This window comes from Lacerta agilis, chromosome 2 (assembly GCF_009819535.1).
Source record: "Lacerta agilis isolate rLacAgi1 chromosome 2, rLacAgi1.pri, whole genome shotgun sequence".
In the NCBI taxonomy this organism is placed as follows: Eukaryota; Metazoa; Chordata; class Lepidosauria; order Squamata; family Lacertidae; genus Lacerta; species Lacerta agilis.
Window position 1 is genome coordinate 88,179,006 of NC_046313.1, and position 9,360 is coordinate 88,188,365.

The following is a 9,360-nucleotide window of genomic DNA, read 5'->3' on the forward strand; positions in this document are numbered from 1 at the left end:
ATTTAGTATATTGCTCTGTGAAGCTGCCTTAGACATTTGACAACCAAGAGAAACAGAACCAGCAGTCAACTTGCATTTCCTGTTTGAGGAGCCAGTCAGTGGCTCAAGCTTCTCTCCACACATCTGGCGTTCCCACGGTTCCCCATATAGACACTCACCACTGAAACACTGCAAAAACATGAATCAAAGAACTGGGGCCTAATTTGAAGGTCCCCCAAAGTAAGCTTCTACAGTGTGAGCATCATAGAAGACTTACAGTGCCTCTCACTTATGACAGGACTGATGCTTGCTATTTTTAAACATAGGCTACATCACATGCTATGCCAGGTGGGCAGAAGTTATTGCAGAAGCACTTGGCAATGCTGAACATATTAACAGGTCTCTGAATAAAAGAGAGAGTCTTTTCCATCAACTATTGGTCCAATTTTCTACAAATATTCACACAACACTTTACCCATCATATTTTCAGGATATAAATAAAGCAGAGTTTAGAATTCACACTACATGACCATGCATGATTCTACTGTATATTCTGGCGTATAAAACTACTTTTTAATCCAGGAAAATCATCTCAAAAGTCGGGGGTCGTCTTATACGCCGGGTGGAGAATCTGCAGTCGAGTATATCTCAAACTCTATATTTTAACTTGGAAAGTTGGAGGTCGTCTTATATGCCCAGTCATCTTATACGCCGGAAAATACGGTAATTTAAAATACGACCATTTTATCCACTAGACAGGAACAGTAAATGAACAGGTGCTAATTTGCAAAAGACAAGAGGACTCCGATAGAGCAAGGTTAGACACATGGTATCCTCCAAATGTTGTGGACTAAAACTCCCATCTGCCTCAAACAGTGTGACAAGTAGTCAGCACTGATGGGAGTTGTAGTCCACAATATCTGGAGGGCACCAGGTTGGCTACCCCTGTGCTTGAGCATTAGAAGCGAGAGAAGAAACATATGAGTAGCTCTAGCTGCCTCCCGAAGGAATCAGTTGCTCAGTGTCCAAGAGGAAACATGGTGACGTGAGTCTCTCAGCAACAATTAACAGAAGTCCTGTGATAGAGGGTAAAATCAAGCAGGCATTTCAAAGTCAGTAGCAAAGATGTCCAGGGCCTCCCTGATCAGCTTTAATGGAAAGAGTCTCAATTGTTGACACTCCAAGACTGGTGGTGAAAATGCCTGCTCTAAAAATTAGATAATACTCCCAGAAAGAACTAATGTGTGATTTGAGAATGTTCCTGAATCCAGGTTCTCTCTGGGATGCCCAAGTGCTGATAGTGTCCAGGAGCATGTTTCATCAACAAGTGGATTTGTAAATTATGCCCCTTCCTTTTAAAAAAGAGAGGATTTTTATCATTATGGTGCGTGCCCTGGGAATCTCCTGACCAGACTAATATATTGCATGTGAGGCTGGCCTTTAAAACTGTTGAGAAGTTACAAAATGTGGCAATTAGACTGGTTTCAGGTGTGAGACACAGAGAACAAGATGCACAACTTAGCATGAACTTCACTGTTTGCCAATTCCTTTGCAAGTTAATCTGAGGTGCTGCATCTTACAGTCTTCATAGACTGGGACCAGCATCCTCCCATATGTGTGTCTTCTTGCTCTTTAAGACCTAGGATTTAAAATGTGCTGACAGTATTATTGGCCACACAGGTTGCTGATGATGGGGTGGAGGTGAAGAGCTTATCTCGAGCATTTTTCACTAGCTCGTATCACAAAAGATCAAACTTATCCATCCTTAAAGAAATCAGCCCTGAGTGCTCACTGGAAGGACAGATCAGAAGTTGAGGCTCCAGTATTTTGGCCACCTCATGAGAAGAGAAGACTCCCTGGAAAAGACCCTGATGTTGGGAAAGATGGAGGGCACAAGGAGAAGGGGACGACAGAAGATGAGATGGTTGGACAGTGTTCTCGAAGCAACTGGCTTGAGTTTGGCCAAACTGCGGGAGGCAGTGGAGGATAGGGGTGCCTGGCGTGCTCTGGTCCATGGCGTCACGTAGAGTCGGACATGACTGAACAACAACAACAACGCAAAACATTTCCACTGCTGCAGAATAGTACCAGAATAAAACCAGGGATCTTGCAATGTACTTCTGCCTTCTATAGCATGCTTGTCTCACTATGCACTATGCAAAGGATGTTCAGGTGAAAAAATACAAGTCCAACCATTTTCAAACGCAGAGCTGCAAGGCTTTGCATATCTATAGATTTCTTAATTCACCCCTGATACCATTGCCATTTTAGAACACAAGGACACGAAGATAAAATCAATGTAGAATTCACTGCCTCTGAAGACTATGCCTGAGCCTATTTCAAAAGCAGTATTAGGGCTACTTTTGAGTTACTGGGGCATTTTACTATTTTTAAAGTTATATTTTGGTTTCATTTTAGCTAAGTGGCTTTTATGCTTTTGGTACTATAGGTTATTGGTGGGTGGTTGGTTGGTTGGTTTGGCAAACTGTTAGCCACCAGATGACATTAGGATAAAAGACTGAAAGATAATCCTATATGTGTCTATTCAAAAGTAGAAATGAACAAATCTATGCATTTAGGTTTCTCTTCGTTTTAAAGTACTGTACAGTTTACCTCATTTTTCCATCAGTGGACAAATATATATTGCTATTTCCCCCAATATATACGGTTGGATGTTTTTTGTTGTTGCTTGAGAACTGCATTAAAATATTCAAAGTATCGCTGTGCAAAGAGCAAAATTGACAGGTTCACATCAAAATGCAAACCAGGCGAACTTCTCCTTCATCCCAAATTATTTTTATTATGTATTTTGTGGTTTTATATCTTTATGTTATTATGTTATTACTGCCCTGAGACCTTCCCCCCCCCCAGGTATAGGGCAGTATATAAATTCAATAAATCATCATCATCTGCTCTACACAGAAGCAAGCCTGCTGAATTCAACAGGGTTTCCTCTTGGGGGAAATGGGTAGAGAACTGCATCCTGAATAAGCTAAATTAACATGAAGTGTGTGAGCAACGGAAAGGGCAGAAGGAGAACAGGAAACAGAAACTCTTGCACTGGATGTTCCACCACTTGTTTTCTTGCTGTTAGTGTTTTAGAGAACTAACAAGGTCCTCCTACTTCAAAAGCAGTCCACCAGGACTTTATCAGCAGTGACATTTGATATCTCATTCTACACCGTACCGTGCCAATTTCTGTTCGCAGCCACAGAAGAAAACTGGCTCCCAATTAAAATGCCACCATCTGATATTAGGCCTCCCACGGAAAAGGTTTTCTTCCAGGCAATCTCAAAATTTAAAGCCAGAAACTTGACTTATTACTGAAGCTGTTTGCAAAAATTAATTGACCCCTGAGCTTCAAGCACAAGTTTTAGCTTTTAATCCTCCCGTTTTAATCCTACGCCATTTAGCTAAAATCTGATTTCCTATCTAAAAACCTACATTTTCCTTAAAAGCAATGACATTGTCACTAGAAGCTCAGGTGGCCTCAGTAGCTATGGCTGCCTATTTCCAGCTCCAGCTCCTTTAGAAAAGAGATGAATTGGACATTTTACTCCGCGCTCTGGTAACTTCCAGATGGGATCATTACAACGCACTATGCAGGACTCCTCTCCAAAGACAACTCAGAAAATTCAACTGGTTGAAAATGCAGTGTCCAGATTCCATTCAGAATGCATATAGTCCCTGTGATAAAACAGCTGCACTGGTTGCCATTTCATTTCCAGCTGTCACACACTGGGTCAACATCTTCATTGAGCTATCCACTATGATCCTGAGGTCTTGTTTGTGGTCTGTCAGCACCAGTTCATTTCTCATTAGCATACGGTGTGTGTTTTGTTTTTTGTTTTGTTTTTTAAAGGGGCGGTTGGGTTTTTTTTTTGTCCCAATGTACATGACTTTACACATGCTTAGATTGAATTGCATTTTCCATTTAACTGCCCATTCACCCAGTTTGGATAGATTGTTTTGGAACTCTCTGCAATCTTTTAGTTTTAAGCGTGCTAAACAATAGGCAACAGCAGCAATTAAATAATAAAGTAAAGGCAGCAAGCAGTGGGAAAACACCCTTTAAAGAAAGCCTGCTTCTTCGTTAAACTGTTTGGGACCAGAAGGACTACCTGCACCCATATGAATCTCCCTGTGCTGTAAGATTAGTATCCAAAGTCTTGCTTGTTGGTCACCTTTAAAGATCAGTTAGACTGGATAGGGTCTTATTAGTGATGGCCCCTACCTTCTCCAAGAATATACAGTTGGGCCCTTCAGTTGTAATATTAAATAAGATGTTGAAAACCCGCCTATTTCAATTAGCCATTACTTGATGTGAGGTTTGTTTCTATAGCTCTGGAAACAGTTTTATGCAGATTTATATTTTAACATTGCTATTTCATTAATCTTGCCTTAATTTTAGTGGGTCTACTCAGAGTAGGACTTACACTGAATACAACACACTGAGCAAGATTTACATAACCAGCCCTATCAGTGGAAGCCTTGTGCAAGGACTTCCACTTGTGTGATGGGACTCCCCCACCCCCATTGCATCCCTCCAAAATTGGCTCGGACAGTCAGAAGAAATCCTAGAACAACATGCAGGGGTGGAGCGGATAATTCTACCTGGCAAGCTGAAATCCTTGTATAGGTAGAACAACTGAAAGAGAGGGTGGTGTTGTATTCCACCCAATGATTCCAATTTTTAATTTGCTATTGAAAAAATAAATTTACATTAGTTCAAGTCAAAACTATTTAAATTCCATTCACCACTGGATATCATACAAAATAGATTCTCATGAAGTTTATCCAAAATTAAGTTAGCTTAATCTTCTTATTAAAATTTTAATATCCTGGTTTCAGAAATATTATGCACATTCATACTATATGATCTTAATGTACTATGTTTTGCTAAGTTTTTATATACAGTGGTACCTCTGGTTATGAACAGGATCCATTCCGGAGCCCCGTTTGTAACCTGCGATATCCGTATCATGAAGTGCCGCGTCCGTGCATGTGCGCAACGCGATTTGGTGCTTCTGTGCATGCGTGTGACGTCACCTCACGCTTCTGCGCATGCGCGGCGAACGCAGAAGTAACCCATTACGTTATTTTCGGGTCACCGCGGTGTGTATCCCGAATGTACGCATCCCGCAGCATACGTAACACGAGGTATGACTGTGCAGTGGTACCTTGGTTTACAACCATAATCCGTTCCAGAGGTCCGGTTGTAAACCAAAACAGGTTGTAACCCAAGGCGCACTTTTGCCAATGGGGCCTCCCCCCCCCAAAAAAAAACTGGTTGTAATCCAGAAAAAAGGGACACGCACTTCCGGATTTGACGTGGTTGTAATCCAAAACAGTAGTAATCCAAAGCGGTTGCAAACCAAGGTACCACTGTATACTGTAAGCTGCCCAGTGTGGCTGGGGAAACCCAGCCAGATGGGCAGGGTATAAATATGATTATGATTAACATCATCATCATACATTTTCTCTCAGGGATACAAGTTCAGCCCTATAGCTACTTCATCCTGGCAAAGCACACATTAGAGAAATGCACACAATTCCCCCAAATGGCAACTCGAATCTCTGGTTTTAATTGGCTGCTGCTGACCAACTACACTCTGTTCCTTTTTGCCTATTACCTGATCCTTCGTTGTCTTATTTTAGCATCCTACTTTGCCCTTACCTTTTCTGAACACCAGCTCATGTACCAAGGCAATATGGAGAAGGACAAATCCCTTTCATCTGCTAGTGGAGCAAACATATTGCCAAAGTGAGGGTTATTTAAGGTAAGTCTAGCCTGGCTATATATGAAGAACTGCTGCCAAGGAACTATTAAGTACCACTGTTGAGAGCCAGTGTGACGTACTGAGTAAAGTGTTGGACACGGGCAAAAGAGACCCAGGTTCAAATCTCCACTCAGCCATGAAACTCATCGTGTGACCTTGGACCAACCACTACCTCCCTGTCTAACTAATCTTGTGTTAATACAGTGGACAAAATCCACCAGCGCCTTGGAAGAATAAAAACATGCTATTAAACTCAAGCTAGTCTTTATTTTGTATCTAAAGTTGTTTTGGCTTAAAATAAAAGATTGTACTGCTTAATAGAAGAATTCTGTCTTCTGATGGAGGACAGAATGTTACTTTGTCCATGCTTAAGATGCTAATCATGCATCCATCATGTGTTGAAGAAAATTATACCTCTATTGGCAGGTACAGTACTGGCAGTTAAAATACATCTTTAGCTTACGTTGAAAGGCAGGGGGGAGAAAGAGAAGCTGCCAAAACTCAAAGTGAAAAAGGACAAGGATTCAATTCAGTTATGCACCCTATTCTACAGAACAATCAGCTGGATAGTTTCAGACAAGGTCTCAGTTTTCAAAATATATGGGAGAAATCTCAGGGGGTCGCATATATAAATGGAGCTTTAGGTCTTCCATGAAGGTACCAGAAGTCATAAATCTAACCTGCAAGGCAATATTGCTTGATCCAAAACAAAAACAAAAATCAGTGACAGATCTCATTTTGACTGGTTAACAATTTTCAAAAAAAAATATTGCAAACAGTTGCAGCGTGTGAGGCTTCCACAAAGCTACGAGATAAGTCAATGGCGACAATTGCCTTCCCCTAAGCCCAGCAACTACTCCTGTCGCACAGCCCAAGCAGAAAGATTTGCTCTGCAAACTCTCCATGACTTGCAAAGAACTTGGGAGAAATAGGTTTTGAGAGCCAGTGTGGTGTAGTGGTTAAGAGTGGTAGACTCGTAATCTGGGGAACTGGGTTCGTGTCTCCGCTCCTCCACATGCAGCTGCTGGGTGACCTTGGGCTAGTCACACTTCTTTGAAGTCTCTCATCCCCACTCACCTCACAGAGTGTTTGTTGTGGGGGAGGAAGGGAAAGGAGAATGTTAGCCGCTTTGAGACTCCTTCGGGTAGTGAAAAGCGGGATATCAAATCCAAACTCTTCTTCCTCTTCTTTTTCGCTCTCCCTTCAGTAGAAGCCCAATGTGAAGCCTAAGGAAGCCGTTCCCTTTAATTCTTGGCACATGTCACAATACACCGGGGGGGTGGGGGGAGAGGTGGCAATTAAGAGCCAACACAAAAGTCAGGCCCAAGATACATGGCCCTTTGTTCATAGAACTATGGAGCCACTGGTTTCTATTTATGAACTCTCATAATTTCAGAGAACTGACTCGAATTTGCAACAATTGCTTTATCAAATGTTTGTCCGCTGGATGAACAGTTTTGCTTATTTAACACATAGCAGTAACTCCTCACAGCAGGGAAAAGAGAAAACAGCCTCAATAAATTGCTTTGTGTCGGTTACAGCAGTCATCATGTCATGCAAGGAGCTTTGGCATCTAAAATCAGAGGCGAGTGAAGCAACCATCAGGACATGCCCAAAGTATTGGCAAGTAAAATCCACCACTGGGCCACCTGATGATGTACTATATTCCTTAACTATTGAGGGTGATTAAGTAAGTTCTAAGTCACAATAGACGGGGTATAGATGCTCTGCAAATGAAGCATACCTAGCGTTTGTATAAAAGCTGTTTATCTTTGAAGAAACAACATTCGTTCCGTGGTTTGCTATGCTGTTAGTGAAAACTATAAATTCACCTCCAGAGCTTACGCACTGAATACAGGGAAAGTCTCCAGCACAGACGAACTGGACAGGCAGGTTTTCATAGCTTGCGTAACAAAATGACTGAAACCAGCATACTCAAGGACAGAAGTCAAGGACTGGATGGTTTTGCTATACAGATATAATTACAGTTGCACAAACAGGTGTACTGAAACTGTAGAGAGAAATAGAGATGACAAAGGGGGAAAGCAGAACAACATTGACAGCAGGAAGTCAATGGCCTTTTAAACTGGGTGGGGGGAGGTTATTGTTTTGTTCGTTGTTATGGTGTGTGTTTTTGTGTTTTTATATTGCAAACCACCCTGTGATCATCAGATGAAGGGCAGCATAGAAAATTTAAAAATAAATAAATAAATAATTGTTGAATGCACCAGGTAGTAATGCCATTAGTTTCACTTAGTGTAATAATGTATTAAGTGGTGAGAGTATAAGGTCATAAATGCTTACTCACTGTAGTACAGAGGTGGGATCATAAAGACAACAGAATGGCAGAGTCTGCCATCATTTGCACTGTACTTATACAAACTGATAACACTTCTCACACATATATGCATTCCTTCCCCGTATTTTGTTCATGGTTTCCCCCTTTCCTTAAAAAAAAGAAGGAAATATACTAAAACATTTTGATATATTGTTGTAAAAGCTGAACATATATGCATCATGAATATGGATAGCAAGGATGCAATCCATTCATACTTTGTATGAATTCATATTTCAGGAACTAACAGTCCTACCAGGAACAGAGTGTACACATACACATATATGGAAGGATTACCGGTACTTGCCTTAATAATTTTCAAACAGCCCTATCTCCTCTTTCAAAAGTGCTTATTTGAGAAAGGAAAGGAAATGTTGCATTTTAAAAATAAAACAAAGCTAAGCAAGTATAGTATTATGTTGTCTGCCATAAGCATGCTGAGAACTGAACATTCTGTACACAACCATGTGTTTTGTCGGTTGTTTATTATTTTATTTTATTTGTTTTGGTATGTTACAATCTCAGCTGGAAAGAACATCAGGGAACTAACCTTGAGAATGTCAATTTGTTGTGTTCTGAATATCCATAATTCAGAAAGCTAAAGGTGGGCAACCTGTGTACACCAAATTTGTCCAGGATTCTGGACTTATAGTCCCCGAAATCGTAGTCTGCAGTTCTGACCCTGGGAGTAAGCTCATTAAATAGAACTCCTGAGTAGATATGACTAGGACAGGCCTACACAGATGTGTTAACAATATACAGTTGTACCTTGGTTTTCGAACAGCTTAGTTCCCTAACGTTTTGGCTCGCGAATGTCGCAAACCCGGAAGTGACTGTTCCGGTTTGTGAACTATTTTTGGAAGCCGAACGTCCAATGGGGCTTCCGTGGCTTCTGATTGGCTGCAGGAGCTTCCCGCAGCCAATCAGAAGCTGCGATTTGGTTTTCAAACGTTTTGGAAGTCGAACGGACTTCCGGAACGGATTCCATTCAACTTCCAAGGTACGACTGTACCATCCTATCAGCAGAAGGATTTCCCCACTTGTGCATCAGGACTTTCCCTCCTTTCCTCTCTGGGCATATACCCTGACCCCTTCCCAAATCAGCTCCAGAGGGGTGGGGAAATATTTACAACAGATTTGGGAGGAAAACAGGAGGAGGCAGGGAATGTTCCATTGCTCAAGCAGAAATCCTTAGTGCTACACTGGATTCCACCGTTAGTCTTTCAGGGAAGATACTCAGACCACCTGAACATTATTTTCACAGTC